This window comes from Lactuca saligna, chromosome 9 (assembly GCF_052625555.1).
Source record: "Lactuca saligna cultivar CGN05327 chromosome 9, ASM5262555v1, whole genome shotgun sequence".
NCBI lineage: Eukaryota > Viridiplantae > Streptophyta > Magnoliopsida > Asterales > Asteraceae > Lactuca > Lactuca saligna.
The window spans coordinates 61,514,527-61,519,675 of record NC_136425.1 but is presented as its reverse complement, the minus strand read 5'-3'; the positions used below and the strand labels follow the sequence as shown (position 1 = coordinate 61,519,675).

At 37.9% G+C, this 5,149-nt stretch overlaps 1 pseudogene; it reads right to left on the bottom strand.

Annotated features, from left to right (window-relative positions):
• Positions 1–354: 354 nt before the first annotated feature.
• On the bottom strand, positions 355–4,865 carry LOC145016399 (uncharacterized; annotated as a pseudogene).
• Positions 4,866–5,149: the final 284 nt, after the last annotated feature.

The following is a 5,149-nucleotide window of genomic DNA, read 5'->3' as shown; positions in this document are numbered from 1 at the left end:
CAGAAAGGGGTTGAGTTCGAGAATCATATTCTGATTTGGCTCGATCGAAAGCAATGTGGACGAAGCAGTCTGATCATGAACTGATGAAGAAGTCTCCATTGTTGATCGAAGAAGGAATATGAACAGTTTGAACTTGCCTTGTAATTTGAGAGACTTTGTTGCTGGTAAAAGATAAATAAAAGTAGAAACCCTTTATATACCGTTGCCAGGAGAGAGAAAAATCATTATGATAATGACGTGATCACTAAAACATCGCCTGAAAAAGTGCGATGTGACAGGTTGGTTACTCCTATGTATACGTCAACATGCGTGGGTATAGAGACCGTTCAAATTCACGCGCCCAAATGCTTATACTCAATCATCCTTTTGAAATTCAGTTTCACTACTAGAAATAGAATTACCCCTGTTAAGCTAAAAGATAAACAAAACTTGAACTTACAGCCACCAAAATGTTGGAAAATTAAAATTTTCGTGCAATAGAGTGACAAAAGATAAAGAAATAAAGCAAATGTGTACTGGATGTGAGTGATGTCTTATTATGAGACAGAAAGCAGGTGATTCCGGGCAAGAATCACTTCCTTCAAAGTCAAGATAGACTAGAAGTGCTTGTGCGGTTTCCCAAAAAATACGATCAAGTGTTTGTAAAGAAACAGGCTTCTTTTTAAGTCATAGGCTTAAGGTGGCTTATCTTCAACCGAACATCAATTCTTAATGTGAGACCGAACATTGGAAGAAGTACTTGTGAGACCGATGTGGTCTGTTGAGCAAGTATGTAGTATATATTGTATAATGACTAAAGACGTTACATAAATCTCAAAAACAAAAATAAATTGGATCTTTATGGGAAGAAAAGCCTTGGTGTTAAACAAATTCATAAAAGATCACTCAAAACTAAAAAAGAGATTTCAGTAGGTAACTAGTAAGATCTTGGATATAATAATTCACCGTCAATTCATTATAGGTGTTGAATTTTGGGTTTCACTTAGCACGTGGTATACGTATCTAAGATCACAAACACAGATTTTATGCAACCATAAACCTCAGTGGTTATAACCGAGAGTCTGAAGGGTTACAGTGGTGAACCGAAAGTTAATGGAGAATGTAAGGAGGATGGCTAAAGAACCGTAGGTACCTTCTGCAATAAAGATGTGACTAAGCAGAAAAACTCTTAACTCATATGAGAAGAGTAAGGTAGCTCTAGACCGAGTTGATTTTAACAGCCTGATTTGGAAGAAACAATAGGTATAGATCGAATCATTAAGGCCTTGCTTTAAGTCGTAGAGGCATTGGTCAACATGCAACATCATGCTTCTAGGGACCCTTAACTAGTTCATAAAAGAATAATCATACCTGCCTCAGCTCCAAATTCTGTTGTACTGGTATATTCGGAACCTATTTAAAAGAATGTGCAAACAAACACACCACATAAACAAAACGAACAAACCGAACAATTTTTTTTTTTTGAGGTTTTTATATTTTCTAAATAAAAACAGAAAGAGAAAATATTTTTGGATTTGTGAAGTTTTCTGAAAAATAATAAAAAACAGAAAAAAAATATATTTTTGGATTTTTGAAGTTTTCTAGAAAAAAATAAATAAATAAATAAAAGAAGTTGAAAGAATTGAGATAATATAATATACGGAATATACAACCGAAACCTTATCTTTATTGAGTGAAGCGAAATAGACCGAACGTTCAGTTCATTTCGGTTCCTTAAAATTACAGAGCCGAAATAGACCGAGCGGTTGGTTCATTTCGGTTCCCGAAAATTATGGAGCCGAAATAGACCAAGCATTCACTCCATTTCGCCTGTCTTATTTTTAGTGCAAGATTTGAGGATTCGGTACCGACTCTGCTTCCATCATTCCCAGACCTTGTAAAATTTTATTGAAACATGCTTCAGGTAAGGCTTTAGTGAATATATCAGCCAGTTGATCAGAGGATCGGACAAAATGCACTTCCACGTTCCCATCTTCTACATGATCCTTGATGAAATGATATCTAAGTGCAATGTGCTTAGTTTTGGAGTGTTGCACTGGATTGTGACAAATCCTTATTGCACTTTCTAAGTCACAATAGAGAGGAATCTTCTTCATACTCAGCCCGTAATCTCTCAGTTGACTTTGAATCCATATTACTTGAGAAGTACAAGATGCTGCAGCTATGTACTCAGCTTCTGCCATTGAAAGTGACACACAGGTTTGCTTCTTGGACTGCCAGCTAACAAGTTTTCCGTCAATAAATTGGCACTCACCTGTAGTGCTCTTTCGGTCCAGACCACATCCTCCAAGATCAGCATCGGAAAAAGCTTAAATAAAGAATCCAAATATAGCCGGATACCAGAGACCGAGAGATGAGGTTCACTTTAGGTAACGGAAGATATTCTTCACTGCCACCATGTGAGGTTCTATTGAATTATCTTGAAACCTAGCACAATAACAAACATAAAACATAATATCCGGTCTACTAGCTGTTAAATACATAAGGGACCCTATCATTTGACGATATAGTGTTATGTCAACAACAGGTTTTTCCAGAGATGGTGTTAACTTAGTGCCAAATGCCATAGGAACCTTTACTTTTGAGTCTCCTGTCATGCCAAATTTTGTTAATAGGTTCTTTGTGTACGCCTCCTGGTTGATAAAGATACCTTCTGGTCCCTGTCTAATATTTAAACCAAGGAAAAAATTAATTGGACCCATTGCGCTCATTTCAAATTTAGTCTCCATCAACTTTCTGAATTCAGCTGTTAAGCTAGGATTCGTGAAGCCGAAGATGATATCATCAACATAAATCTGAACTATCATTAGATGTTCGCCTTCTTTCTTTCGGAAGAAGGTTGGGTCAACCGAACCTTGCTTAAATTTCGACATTTTCAGAAAACGAGTTAAAGTTTCATACCAGGCTCTCGGTACTTGCTTCAAACCATAAACCGCTTTATCCAACACATAGCAATGATCAGGAAATTTTTCGTTCATAAACCCGGGAGGTTGATCATCATACACTGTTTCTTCTAGTTCTCCATTCAAGAAAGCACATTTGACATCCATTTGGAAAACTTTGAAGTTTTTATGAGCAGCATATGCCAGAAAGATTCTAACTAATTCCAACCTAGCTATTTGAGCGAAGGTTTCCACATAATCTATCCCTTCCTCTTGGCAATATCCTTTCACCACCAACTGAGCCTTATTGCGAATGACGTTCCCCTCTTTGTCCAATTTATTTCTAAAGACCCATTTTAAGCCGACCACAGAAGCATCCTTTGGTGTGGGAATCAGCCTCCAAACTCAGTTACGTTCGAACTCATGGAGCTCATCTTGCATTGCTTGAACCCAATCAGAATGATCAAGTGCAACATTAACTGTTTTCGGTTCGATTTTGGAGATGAACAAGTTAAACATACATAATTCAACTTTAGAGAATAATGTAGTTTGTTTCGCTTTCAATTGAGAACGAGTAAGAACTTTCTCATAAGATTCACCAATAATTTGTGCTTTGGGATGGTCCTTGGTCCATTTCACTAACGGAGGATAATTTGGGTCATAAGCTGGATCTAATTCTGCATTCACTTCCTATTTAAATTCTGATTGTTCACCCTCGCCTTCATCAGTTGCATTCTCTTTCTCCCCTTCAATTGGCGAAGTGTATCATGTGGCAGCGTCAACGTTTGCATCCTCTGTGGGAGTTGGATTCTCCCCCTTGACTGGACCTTTATGAGTTGGGGATGGTATTGAAGTCTCCCCCTCGAAAGATACTTCAGTTGTCTTTGGTGCTGATGAACTCTCCCCCTTGAACATTGAGCCGTTGATTGGAGAGTCAATTGAGGGTTGAGCGCCTGTAGTTTTAGGAGGTTCACTTTTCGTTTCTTTTGCAGCTTCGTCGATGATCTTTTTGAGATTATCAATTTTGTTATCTGCTACTTTCACCTCTGAGTGTGCCGCTTTCTCTGGTTCATCAAATAACCGAATGTACTCTTCGAACAAGTTAGATATGGGAACCGAAACTTGTCCTAATGCAGGAAAAATTTCCCCTAAGTCACTTTCGCTCCTTTGAACTTTCTTCATGTAATTATCGTCAAAGGTTACGTAATATGTTTCTTCAATCCATTTGGATCGTTTATTCAAAACTCTGTAAGCTTTTGAAGAGAGTGAATAACCAAGAAAGATTCCCTTATTTGCTTTGACGTCGAACTTGTTTCGATTATCCTTTAAGTTAAAGATGAAACATCTTGAACCGAACATGTGGAAATTTAACATTGGGCTTTTTATTATTTATGATCTCATATGGAGTGATTGAGAATCTTTTGTTAAGGAAGGAACAGTTCTAAGTGTAGCATGTGGTTCCAACTGCACCAACCCAGAAGTATAACGGAAGAGAAGAGAAACTGAGCATGGTTCTGGCTGCCTCACATAAAGAACGGTTTCGCCTTTCAACAATCCCATTCTATTGTGGTGTATAAGGAGCCGAAAAGTTGTGAGTTATCCCCTTATCAGCCAGAAAGTCCTCAAAATCTTTATTCTTGAATTCCAGCCTATTGTCACTCCTGATATTCCGCACCGTCTTTCTCAGCTGAACTTCCATTTGCTTAATAAATGTCTTCAACTTGGGAGTTGCGTCTGATTTCTGTTTAAGAAAGAAAACCCAAGTGAAGCGTGAAAAATCATCTATAATGACAAGAATGTACTTACTACCACCGATGATCTCGATAGCCGAAGGTCCACATAAGTCAATATACAATAGTTCAAGAGCTTCAATAATCTTTGTATTGACTCGTGTAGGGTGGCTCTTTCTGCTCTGTTTTCCCATCTCGCATGTTGCAAACAGATGTTCCTTGTCAAACTTGAGAAGAGGGAGGCCTCGAACATGATCACTAAGCACCAACTTATTAATATCTTTGAAGTTAAGATGCGATAGTTGTTGATGCCACAACCAACTTTCATCTGTGTTTTCCTTTGAAAGAAGACATACTGCTGGTTTTCTTCGTATTGGGTTGAGATTTAAAGGATACATCTCCCCCTTGCGTTCATATTTTAGCAGAACCTTTTTTGATTGCCTTTCAAATATTTCAAAGCCCTCGTCATCAAATGATACTTTCAGACTTGTTCCTACAACTAATTGTGACACACTGATGAGGTTATGCTGCAATCCT